Below are 13,856 nucleotides of genomic sequence, written 5' to 3'. Positions count from 1 at the left end.
GAAGTGCTCTAGGGTGCACCTTGACTGCACCATGGTCGATACATCCAGCTACATCTGTTCAGTCATCTCTCACCAAAATGATGAGGAGGAGGAATGCCCAACAGAAGAAAAACACAGAGGATGGACCTTCTGGAACAGAGCTAATGGCTATCAACGTAGACAATATGTCAGAAAGAGAATTCAGGGTAACAATTATCCAGGCAATAGCTAGGTTGGAGAAAGCCATGGGTGACCAAATGGAATTGATTAGGGCCGAACTGAAAGCGACCAGACAGGATGTTCACAATGTTAGGGCTGAGCTGAAAGCTACCAGGGATGAACTTCACAATGCTCTCAATGAATTCCAATCTAATCTAAATTCTCTCAAAGCTAGGGTAACTGAGACAGAAGATAGAATTAGTGATCTGGAGGACAAACAGATAGAGAGAAAGGATCAGGAGGTAGTCTGGAACAAACAGCTTAGAAACCACGAAAACAGAATCATGGAAATAAATGATGAAACATTCCAACGTCAGAATTATTGGAATCCCTGAAGGGAAGGAGAAAGAAAGAAGTCTAGAGGATATAGTGGAACAAGTTCTTCATGAAAATTTTCCCAATCTTGTGAATGGAACCAGCATTCATGTTCTAGAGGCTGAAAGGTCTCCACCCAAGATTATACATTCCAAAAAAACACCAAGGCACCTGATAGTCAAATTGAGGAATCATAATTGTAGGTATTATCTCTTGAAAGCCTCTAGGACAAAGAGGCTTCTTGCTTACAGAGGAAAGCCCATCAGAATAACGTCAGACCTGTCCACAGAGACCTGGCAAGCCAGAAAGGGCTGGCAAGACATATTCAGGGCATTAAATGAGAAGAACTTGCAGCCAAGAATACTTTATCCAGCAAGACTGACATTCAAAATGGATGGAGAGATAAAGAGTTTCCAAGACCGGCAAGGCTTAAAAGACTATGCAACCACCAAGCCAACACTGCAGGAAATATTAAGGGGGGTTCTATAAAAGAGGAAAAATCCTAAGAATAGCATTGAACAGAAATATAGAGACAATCTACAGAAAGAAAGACTTCAAAGGAAACTCAATGTCAATAAAAACGTATCTATCAATAATCACTCTCAGTGTGAATGGCCTAAATGCGCCCATAAAATGGCACAGGGTTACAGATTGGATAAAACGACAGGACCCATCCATATGTTGTCTACAAGAGACCCATTTTGTATCTAAAGATACACCAGACTGAAAGTGAAGGGATGGAGAAGCATCTTTCATGCCAATGGGCCTCAAAAGAAGGCTGGGGTAGCGATTCTCATATCAGATAAATTAGATTTTAAACTAAAGACTGTAGTCAGAGATACAGAAGGACACTACATCATTCTTAAAGGGACTATCCACCAAGATGATCTAACAATTGTAAATATCTATGCCCCCAATATGGGAGCAGCCAACTACATAAGAAAATTGTTAATCAAGATAAAGAATCATATTGATATGAATACACTAATTCTCCAAAGGCAAATTCAATAGTCACTAATCATTAGTTCAAACTTTTTTTTTAAGATTTTATTTATTTATTTGACAGACAGAGATCACAAGCACAAATTATGCCCACTCTTAAGTTTTTGGTATTACATAATCCAATGTTTTGTCTGTTCTTAGATATTATTTTTTTAAAGCTTATATTTATTTATTTGATACAGAAAGAGAGAGAGCACAAACAGGAGCAGCAGAGGGAGAGGGAGAAGCAGATTCAGTGCTGAGCAAGAGTCTGATGTGGGACTTGATCCCAGGACCCTGAGATCACAACCCAAGCTGAAAGCAGATGCTTAACTGACTGCACCACCCAGGTGTCCCTGTTGTTAGATATTATTAAAAGCATGGATGTCTATTCATAGAAGCATAGTCTACAACAACTGAAATGTGGAAACAACCCAAGTATCCACTGATGAATGGATAAGCAAATTGTGGTATAACATGCAATGGAATATTATTCAGCCTTAAAAAATAAGGAAATTCTGACATATGCTACAACACAGATGATACTTGGGAACATTATACTAAATGAAATAACACAATTTTAAAAGAGACACATATGGTATGATTCCATTTATATGACATACTTAGAGTAGTCAAAATCATAGAGACAAAAAGTAGAATGGTGGTTGCCAGATGCTGGGGGAAAATAAGGGGATGGGGAGTTAATGTTTAGTGTGCATAGTTTCAGTCATACAAAAGAAAAAGAATTCTGGAGATGGATTGTGGTGTTGGTAATACATCATGAATATATATATATATTTTTTTAATATTTAATTTCTTTTTTATTTTTTTTTATTTCCAGCATAACAGTATTCATTATTTTTGCACCACACCCCGTGCTCCATGCAATCCGTGCCCTCTATAATACCCACCACCTGGTACCCCAACCTCCCACCCCCCGTCCCTTCAAAACCCTCAGATTGTTTTTCAGAGTCCATAGTCTCTCATGGTTCACCTCCCCTTCCAATTTCCCCCAACTCCCTTCTCCACTCTAAGTCCCCATGTCCTCCATGCTATTTGTTATGCTCCACAAATAAGTGAAACCATATGATAATTGACTCTCTCTGCTTGACTTATTTCACTCAGCATAATCTCTTCCAGTCCCGTCCATGTTGCTACAAAAGTTGGGTATTCATCCTTTCTGATGGAGGCATAATACTCTATCCCCAGGGGTACAGGTCTGTGAATCACCAGGTTTACACACTTCACAGCACTCATCAAAGCACATACCCTCCCCAATGTCCATAATCCCACCCCCTTCTCCCAAACCCCCTACCCACAGCAACCCTCAGTTTGTTTTGTGAGATTAAAAGTCACTTATGGTTTGTCTCCCTCCCAATCCCATCTTGTTTCCTTTATTCTTCTCCTACCCACTTAAGCCCCCATGTTGCATCACCACTTCCTCATATCAAGGAGATCATATGATAGTTGTCTTTCTCTGCTTGACTTATTTCGCTAAGCATGATACGCTCTAGTTCCATCCATGTTGTCGCAAATGGCAAGATTTCATTTCTTTTGATGGCTGCATAGTATTCCATTGTGTATATATACCACATCTTCTTGATCCATTCATCTGTTGATGGACATCTAGGTTCTTTCCATAGTTTGGCTATTGTGGACATTGCTGCTATAAACATTCGGGTGCACGTGCCCCTTTGGATCACTACGTTTGTATCCTTAGGGTAAATACCCAATAGTGCAATTGCTGGGTCATAGGGCAGTTCTATTTTCAACATTTTGAGGAACCTCCATGCTGTTTTCCAGAGTGGCTGCACCAGCTTGCATTCCCACCAACAGTGTAGGAGGGTTCCCCTTTCTCCGCATCCTCGCCAGCATCTGTCATTTCCTGACTTGTTGATTTTAGCCATTCTGACTGGTGTGAGGTGATATCTCATTGTGGTTTTGATTTGTATTTCCCTGATGCCGAGTGATATGGAGCACTTTTTCATGTGTCTGTTGGCCATCTGGATGTCTTCTTTGCAGAAATGTCTGATCATGTCCTCTGCCCATTTCTTGATTGGATTATTTGTTCTTTGGGTGTTGAGTTTGCTAAGTTCTTTATAGATTCTGGACACTAGTCCTTTATCTGATATGTCATTTGCAAATATCTTCTCCCATCTGTCAGTTGTCTTTTGATTTTGTTAACCGTTTCCTTTGCTGTGCAAAAGCTTTTGATCTTGATGAAATCCCAATAGTTCATTTTTGCCCTTGCTTCCCTTGCCTTTTGCGTTGTTCCTAGGAAGATGTTGCTGCGGTTGAGGTCAAAGAGGTTGCTGCCTGTGTTCTCCTCAAGGATTTTGATGGATTCCTTTCGCACATTGAGGTCCTTCATCCATTTTGAGTCTATTTTTGTGTGTGGTGTAAGGAAATGGTCCAATTTTATTTTTCTGCATGTGGCTGTCCAATTTTCCCAGCACGATTTATTGAAGAGGCTGTCTTTTTTCCATTGGACATTCTTTCCTGCTTTGTCGAAGATTAGTTGACTTGACCATAGATTTGAGGGTCTATTTCTGGGCTCTCTATTCTGTTCCATTGATCTATGTGTCTGTTATTGTGCCAGTACCATGCCGTCTTGATGACGACAGCTTTGTAATAGAGCTTGAAGTCCGGAATTGTGATGCCACCAACGTTGGCTTTCTTTTTCAATATCCCTTTGGCTATTCGAGGTCTTTTCTGGTTCCATATAAATTTTAGCATTATTTGTTCCATTTCTTTGAAAAAGATGGATGGTACTTTGATAGGAATTGCATTAAATGTGTAGATTGCTTTAGGTAGCATAGACACTTTCACAATATTTATTCTTCCAATCCAGGAGCATGGAACATTTTTCCATTTCGTTGTGTCTTCTTCAATTTCTTTCATGAGTACTTTATAGTTTTCTGAGTATAGATTCTGTGTCTCTTTGGTTAGGTTTATTCCTAGGTATCTTATGGTTTTGGGTGCAATTGTAAATGGGATTGACTCCTTAATTTCTCTTTCTTCTCTCTTGCTGTTGGTGTAGAGAAATGCAACTGATTTCTGTGCATTGATTTTATATCCTGACACTTTACTGAATTCCTGTATAAGTTCTAGCAGTTTTGGAGTGGAGTCTTTTGGGTTTTCCACATATAGTATCATATCATCTGCGAAGAGTGATAATTTGGCTTCTTCTTTGCCGATTTGGATGCCTTTAATTTCCTTTTGTTGTCTGATTGCTGAGGCTAGGACCTCTAGTACTATGTTGAATAGCAGTGGTGATAATGGACATCCCTGCCGTGTTCCTGACCTTAGCGGAAAAGCTTTCAGTTTTTCTCCATTGAGAATGATATTTGCGGTGGGTTTTTCATAGATGGCTTTGATGATATTGAGGTATGTGCCCTCTATCCCTACACTTTGAAGAGTTTTGATCAGGAAGGGATGCTGTACTTTGTCAAATGCTTTTTCAGCATCTATTGAGAGTATCATATGGTTCTTGTTCTTTCTTTGATTGATGTGTTGTATCACATTGACTGATTTGCGGATGTTGAACCAACCTTGCAGCCCTGGAATAAATCCCACTTGGTCGTGGTGAATAATCTTTTTAATGTACTGTTGAATCCTATTGGCTAGTATTTTGTTGAGTATTTTCGCATCTGTGTTCATCAAGGATATCGGTCTATAGCTCTCTTTTTTGGTGGGATCCTTGTCTGGTTTTGGGATCAAGGTGATGTTGGCCTCATAAAATGAGTTTGGAAGTTTTCCTTCCATTTCTATTTTTTGGAACAGTTTCAGGAGAATAGGAATTAGTTCTTCTTTAAATGTTTGGTAGAATTCCCCCAGGAAGCCGTCTGGCCCTGGGCTTTTGTTTGTTTGGAGATTTTTAATGACGGTTTCAATCTCCTTACTGGTTATGGGTCTGTTCAGGCTTTCTATTTCTTCCTGGTTCAGTTGTGGTAGTTTATATGTTTCTAGGAATGCATCCATTTCTTCTAGATTGTCAAATTTATTGGCGTAGAGTTGCTCATAGTATGTTCTTATAATAGTTTGTATTTCTTTGGTGTTAGTTGTGATCTCTCCTCTTTCATTCATGATTTTATTTATTTGGGTCCTTTCTCTTTTCTTTTTGATAAGTCGGGCCAGGGGTTTATCAATTTTATTAATTCTTTCAAAGAACCAGCTCCTAGTTTCGTTGATTTGTTCTATTGTTTTTTTGGTTTCTATTTCATTGATTTCTGCTCTGATCTTTATGATTTCTCTTCTCCTGCTGGGCTTAGGGTTTCTTTCTTGTTCTTTCTCCAGCTCCTTTAGGTGTAGGGTTAGGTTGTGTACCTGAGACCTTTCTTGTTTCTTGAGAAAGGCTTGTACCGCTATATATTTTCCTCTCAGGACTGCCTTTGTTGTGTCCCACAGATTTTGAACCGTTGTATTTTCATTATCATTTGTTTCCATGATTTTTTTTCAATTCTTCTTTAATTTCCCGGTTGACCCATTCATTCTTTAGAAGGATGCTGTTTAGTCTCCATGTATTTGGGTTCTTTCCAAACTTCCTTTTGTGGTTGAGTTCTAGCTTTAGAGCATTGTGGTCTGAAAATATGCAGGGAATAATCCCAATCTTTTGATACCGGTTGAGACCTGATTTAGGACCGAGGATGTGATCTATTCTGGAGAATGTTCCATGTGCACTAGAGAAGAATGTGTATTCTGTTGCTTTGGGATGAAATATTCTGAATATATCTGTGATGTCCATCTGGTCCAGTGTGTCGTTTAAGGCCTTTATTTCCTTGCTGATCTTTTGCTTGGATGATCTGTCCATTACAGTGAGGGGAGTGTTAAAGTCCCCTACTATTATTGTATTATTGTTGATGTGTTTCTTTGATTTTGTTATTAATTGGTTTATATAGTTGGCTGCTCCCACGTTGGGGGCATAGATATTTAAAATTGTTAAATCTTCTTGTTGGACAGACCCTTTGAGTATGATATAGTGTCCATCCTCATCTCTTATTATAGTCTTTGGCTTAAAATCTAATTGATCTGATATAAGGATTGCCACTCCTGCTTTCTTCTGATGTCCATTAGCATGGTAAATTCTTTTCCACCCCCTCACTTTAAATCTGGAGGTGTCTTCGGGCTTAAAATGAGTTTCTTGTAGGCAACATATAGATGGGTTTTGTTTTTTTATCCATTCTGATACCCTGTGTCTTTTGACAGGGGCATTTAGCCCATTAACATTCAGGGTAACTATTGAGAGATATGAATTTAGTGCCATTGTATTGCCTGTAAGGTGACTGTTACTGTATATGGTCTCTGTTCCTTTCTGATCTACCACTTGTAGGCTCTCTCTTTGCTTAGAGGACCCCTTTCAAGATTTCCTGTAGAGCTGGTTTGGTATTTGCAAATTCTTTCAGTTTTTGTTTGTCCTGGAAGCTTTTAATCTCTCCTTCTATTTTCAATGATAGCCTAGCTGGATATAGTATTCTTGGCTGCATGTTTTTCTCGTTTAGTGCTCTGAAAATATCATGCCAGCTCTTTCTGGCCTGCCAGGTCTCTGTGGATAAGTCAGCTGCCAATCTAATATTTTTACCATTGTATGTTACAGACTTCTTTTCCCGGGCTGCTTTCAGGATTTTCTCTTTGTCACTGAGACTTGTAAATTTTACTATTAGGTGACGGGGTGTGGGCCTATTCCTATTGATTTTGAGGGGCGTTCTCTGAACCTCCTGAATTTTGATGCTCATTCCCTTTGCCATATTGGGGAAATTCTCCCCAATAATTCTCTCCAGTATACCTTCTGCTCCCCTGTCTCTTTCTTCTTCTTCTGGAATCCCAATTATTCTAATGTTGTTTCGTCTTATGGTGTCACTTATCTCTCGAATTCTCCCCTCGTGGTCCAGTAGCTGTTTGTCCCTCTTTTTCTCAGCTTCTTTATTCTCTGTCATTTGGTCTTCTATATCACTAATTCTTTCTTCTGCCTCATTTATCCTAGCAGTGAGAGCCTCCATTTTTGATTGCACTTCATTAATAGCTTTTTTTATTTCAACTTGGTTAGATTTTAGTTCTTTTATTTCTCCAGAAAGAGCTTTTATATCTCTCGAGAGGGTTTCTCTAATATCTTCCATGCCTTTTTGAGCCCGGCTAGAACCTTGAGAATTGTCATTCTGAACTCTAGATCTGACATATTACCAATGTCTGTATTGATTAGGTCCCTAGCCTTCGGTACTGCCTCTTGTTCTTTTTTTTGTGTTGAATTTTTCCGTCTTGTCATTTTGTCCAGATAAGAGTATATGAAGGGGCAAGTAAAATATTAAAAGGGTGGCAACAACCCCAGGAAAAAATGCTTTAACCAAATTAGAAGAGATCCAAAATCGTGAGGTGGGAGAAAGGGGATAAAAAGAGGTTCAAAAAGGAAGAAAGAAAAAAAAAGAAAAAAGGAAAAAAAAAAAAAAAAGAAAAGAATTAAAAAAAAAAAGGAAAACACCTAAGAAAAATGTAAAAAAGAAAAAATATATATATTAGATAAACTAGTAAAAAATCGTTAGAAAAGAAAAAGGTAACAGTTAAAAAAAAAAAATTTTACCCGAAGGCGAGAAAAAAAAAAACAAAAAATGAAAAAGAAAAAAATTAAATTAACTGCAAGACTAAAAAAAAATCACAGGGAAAAAGCCATGAGTTCCGTGCTTGCCTTTCTCCTCCTCCGAATTCTGCTGCTCTCCTTGGTATTGAAACCGCACTCCTTGGTAGGTGAACTTGGTCTCGGCTGGATTTCTTGTTGATCTTCTGGGGGAGGGGCCTGTTGTAGTGATTCTCAAGTGTCTTTGCCCCAGGCGGAATTACACCGCCCTTACCCGGGGCCGGGGTGAGTAATCCGCTCGGGTTTGCTTTCAGGAGCTTTTGTTCCCTGAGCGCTTTCCGTAGAGTTCCGGAGGACGGGAATACAAATGGCGGCCTCCTGGTCTCTGGCCCGGAGGAGCCGAGAGCCCAGGGCCGCACTCCTCAGTGTGCCCTCAGAGAACAGCGCCCAGTTACTCCCGTCTGCCTGACCTCCGGCCGGGCTCCGAGCTCTCCGAGCCTGCGACCAGTTCAAGGTAACACCGAGCTGTGAGCTTACTGTCGGCTCTGTCTCTGTAGTCGGCTTTCCCGTTCCAATACCCGCAAGGTCTGCGACACTCAGACACCCCTGCTCCTTCTGTGACCCTGCGGGACCTGAAGCCACGCTGAACCCGCATGGGCTTCGCCCCGGTTTAGCCTCTGGAGCGATGTCCCTCAGCGGAACAGACTTTTAAAAGTCCTGATTTTGTGCACCGTTGCTCCGCCGCTTGCCGGGAGCCGGCCCCTCCCCCCAGGGTCTATCTTCCCGTCGCTTTGGATTCACTTCTCCGCCGGTCCTACCTTTCAGAAAGTGGTTGTTTTTCTGTTTCCAGAATTGCTGTTCTTCTTCTCTTCGATCTGCCGATGTATTTTCAGGTGTTTGCAATCTTTAGATAAGCTATCTAGCTGATCTCCGGCTAGCTGAAGCAGTCTCAGCCTGCTACTTCTCCGCCATCTTGACTCCTCCTTTTACTTCTTCTATATATGCACATCATGAATATATTTTAATGCCACTACACTGTACACTTAAATGGTCACAACATTGATTTCATGTTATGTGTATTTTACTACAATTAAAGATATTGGGAAGGAAACAAAAACAAAAAAACAAACAAACATAAGATGTCTTATCTGTATGTAAGTCCTTCAAAAGGTTTCTTTCATATTAGATGAAGGATCAAACCTATCTGGTCAGGTCTCTATTGAACATTTAGCTAGTACACCAAACTGAAATACACTTTAGAACCCACTTTCTGCCTGTATATTTAATGTGGTTTTGGGACTAATTTTTCCTCCTATTTTTGGTGTAGCCACTAACTTTTCCAAGATTATTATGCATAATTAAAGCCCCACCCCCATGTTTGTCATTCCCTATTACTCGAGAGAAGCAAGGATATCATTGTAGTTTATAAGCAAACATATATTTAATAGAAGAAACAGTTTATGCATACAATTAATACTTCCTATTTTTGTATTGCAATCAATATAATACACTTTATGCTAATTCCTTACATTTAAATTTCACTATGAAATCATGGCCTTTCAAGAACAGAATTTGTTTCCATTAATTATGAGGGCTTTTTGTGTCATTATTAATTTAAAATTGTCACAGTCAGCCATTATGAGCCCCTTTAATATGATTCCTTTGTTCTTTTAATACAGGGATCCCAGCAGGCATCTCTGAAAGAACCCTTCCTTCTAGCAATAATAGTATATTCAAAGTCCAAATTGATTTTTTCCTCCCCTAAAATGTGGAATCAATCATGTTCAAGAAGCATAGCTATTTTTTTTAGAAAACACAATGGAAAACAAAATCATAAGAAAAGGTAAGTACTGGTTAAGGAAATTTGTTAGGTTTGTAATTAGCCTTCTCTCATGGAACATATGAAAAAAGATACTTGTTTTTTGTTAATTTATTTTTATTGTTATTTCCAATTTAACATATTACAATGCTAACTTGTTGTCAGATGGGAGATTTATTAATTACTAATATTTTCCATAAGGTTGAAAAACAAGAGTGGGTTTTGCAGATAGAATCAGTAAACTGATTTTGGGGACTGAGTTTCTTTATCTAGCTTTTTATTGCTAACTGGGTAAATATGCTCCAAAGCCAAGAGCCATTAGTCATAACCAGAAGAAAGATAAACATTTGCTTACTGAATCAGGCCTCTGTGAAGGAAGCAAAGGGAAGCGTTAGGGTAACATAACTGGATTAGAGTGACATGAACCCAATAGTAGTGATAGCACTGGGACTCTGACTCTAAAGATGATAGATGATAGATAATGGATAAAAAGAGCAATTGATTAGAAAGATAGCTAGATAAATATCTAGATAGATATAGATCACACATTATTTTCTGTATTAATTAGATGTGATTAACATTCAGATCAGTAGACTAAAACAAACTGCCTTTCCCATTATAGGTGGGCCTCATCCAAACACTGAAAGCCTGCTTGGAATAAAAAGGCTGAGTAAGAATGAATTTGCTCTCTCTGCCTGACTGTCTTTGAGATGAACATTGGTCTTCTGTCTTCAAACTCAGACACCTGACCAGAACTTAACACCATCCATTCTTCTGGGTCTCCAGCTAGCCAACTATAGATCTTAAGACTCTTCAGTCTCCAGAATCACATGATTCAATCCCTCATAATAAGCTATATGTGTATAATAAAATAATGTATAGCAAATAATCTATAATATAATTATACATAATAAAATAATATGTATTATAATATGAATAGCAATATATTTCTCAGTGGTACTGTTTCTCTGGATAACTTTGACTAATACAGATTGCAACACTTGTTATGTAAAACAGAAAAATAAAAAAATAAAAATTAAGTCATTCAGTAATATGAAATATTTTTCTTCTGGTACCAGGAGAAAAAAGCTAAGATAATTCCAAGTGATTGTGCCAGAGGAAGGAAAATTAAGATAGGAAATGAATGAGTCAGGGGACCATGTTTTTCAATATAAATCTTGATAAACTATTTGGTATTTTAAACTATTTACAAGTATTTCTATGAAAGTAAAACAAATAAAAATATTACTCACCCACAGTAAAGGATATTGAGAAAACTGAGGTAAAGTAGATTTTATGACTCTAGGAAAAGGAAAGAAAGCTTTAGATATTTCTTAGAAACTACAATAAAAGATGTGTCCTCTTTGAAACCAGAGAAGAAAACCATGTAAGGGGGAAAAAAAGATAAAATGAGAAGCCCTGACAACAAGCTATGATGAGAATAATAATAGTTTACCTTCACTGAGTATGTAACCTGTAAGAGGCACCTTCAAACTGCCTTGCATGAATTATCTAATATAATACAATTTTATGTGGTAGGCACTATTATTATCCTAAATGTATAGAGGGAGTAAGAGGCACACAGAAACTGAGAGGCTCTCCAAGGTCACCAACAAAAAATTATTAAGGGAGTTTGTATTTGAACCTAAAGACATTTCATCCCATTCTGAGTCCCCATGCACCACTCACTGCCTCTTAGGGAACAGATGTATATTATAGAGAAAGAAATTAGGAAATTGGGGTAGGATGAAGAGTGTAATTAAAAATGTAGGAGGAGGAAAGTATAGCTGACAAAGTAGACACAGAGTGGTTCTGTACCTAGCAAGGATGTTGCCTCACAGTGGGCCTTGCAGAGGCCATCTCTGATTCGTAGTCTCTCCATCTAAAATTGAAGAATTTTTCTTTACTAGCTCTAAAAATAGAAGTTTCTCTTTTTAAAGTTTTTATTTAAATTCCAGTTAGTTAACATACAATGTAATATCAGTTTGTGATGTCCAATATAGTGATTCAACAATTCCATACATCACCCCGTGCTCATCAGGAAAAGTGTCCTGCTTAATCCACTTCACCTGTTCCCTACCCCCACCTTCCCTCCAGTAACCATTAGTTTGTTTTCTATAGTGAAGAGTGTTCTAGATACAAACAAAACAAAACACAAAAACATAGAGGCAAAATTTTACTGAAGAGATTAATTAAGCTCTGGAAGTATTATCTCAACTTCACTATACTGATATTTTCTGAAGGCAGAGGAACTTCAACATTATAGATTGATCTGGCAACCCCATGGGGTATTGACTATTCTCATCTTAAGTGGGAAAGCTGAAGCTACACTGTCCATTTGTTTTCTCAGAGGCCATGTTCCACTTATTCCCTTATCTCATGTTTATTTTTCTTAATTTTTAAAAGATTTATTTATTTTAGAAAGAGAGAGCACACACAGTGTGAAGGGCAGAAGGAGAGGGAGAGAGCATCTCAAGCAGACGCCAGGCTGAGCACAGAGCCCCATGCAGGCTCAATCTCACAATCCTGAGATCATGACCTGAATCAGATGCTTAACCAACTGGGCCACTCAGGAGCCTCTATTTTTTGTATTAATGATGCTTCCTATCACTCAATATCATAAACTGTATACTATCAAAACAATGTGATATCTCTCATGACCATAGCTTTAAATTAGTGGTTCTCAGTCCTGTATGCTTATTAAAACTGCAGAGTTATGGGACCATTGGTGGCACAATTGGTTAAGTGTCTTACTCTTCATTTCTTCTCAGGTAATGATCTCAGGATTTTGAGAGCAAGCCCTGCCTCAGGTTCCACCAGCACGAAGTCTACTTGAGATTCTCTCCATCCCTCTCTCCCTGCTTCCCTCCAACTCTAGCTCCTCAATCTTACACTCCATCAAATAAATCTTTAAAAGCAAACAAAACAAAAACAAAAACAAAAACAAAAAACCCAAACAAAACAAAACCTGCAGAGTTAAAGACAAAACAAAAACCACAGGGGGCTGCCTTCTGCTCAGGTCATGATCCCAGAATCCTGGGATCGAGCCCCGCATCGGGCTCTCTGCTCAGCAGGGAGTCTGCTTCCCCCTCTCTCTCTGCCTGCCTCTCTGCCTACTTGTGATCTCTGTCTGTCAAAAAAATAAAATAAAATCTTAAAAAAAAAAAACCCACAAAACAATAAAACACATCCCTGATCTTCATGACCAAAGTTGAATTAATTGGCAATTAACATAGTTTTAAAGATCAGAGACTCTAATATGAAGCCAGTTTTTGGAAACACTGCAGCAGATAAATAAATTTAGCATATGCGGACAAATCATGAACTAAAGACTAACCAGTGAGCCTTGGCAAATAGATCATTATCTCTTATTTCATGTGCTTTCTATTTGAAAATTACCAGGTGGTTAAGCACTTTTGTATAAAAACTATTCTGACCAACTTAAATTAGAAAGGGGCAAGGTTAGTCAAAAGATGTAGTGTAGCTCAAATAAAGTATAACTAGGCAACTCAAAGGACGGGATCCAAAACATCTGGGAGAAAAGTAGCAGAACCGATGGGGCCTTTTAGGTCACCATCACTGGATAAACCAGTTTCAGTCATTTTGTTATTCTTATACCCTTTCAAAATTCAAATACCTGACAAGAAAATCTGGTTGGCCAAGTGAGTCATATTCCCCATTAATAAAAGAAGCTAGAGTCAAGACAGCTCAATGATGAAAGGGTAGTTCTCCAAGGGGAAATTGGGATTTCATTACCACTGACAAGGAGATAGATGATCAGTCAAAATCAGTCGACATCCAATCAAAATCCATTTCTTTACATAATCCCTTTATTACCATGAGAAATACTACTTTTAAAAATAGCCAATATATAAAAGTTCAAACTTACATATCATCAGACAATGATTATATACATTAACAAAATCTTGCCCCATTCCTTTCATGAAAACTCTATTGCATTAAAATATGATTTTATTA

Source organism: Mustela erminea, chromosome 8, assembly GCF_009829155.1.
Source record: "Mustela erminea isolate mMusErm1 chromosome 8, mMusErm1.Pri, whole genome shotgun sequence".
NCBI lineage: Eukaryota > Metazoa > Chordata > Mammalia > Carnivora > Mustelidae > Mustela > Mustela erminea.
The sequence above is the reverse complement of the archived record's forward strand: the minus strand, read 5'-3'. Positions refer to the sequence as shown.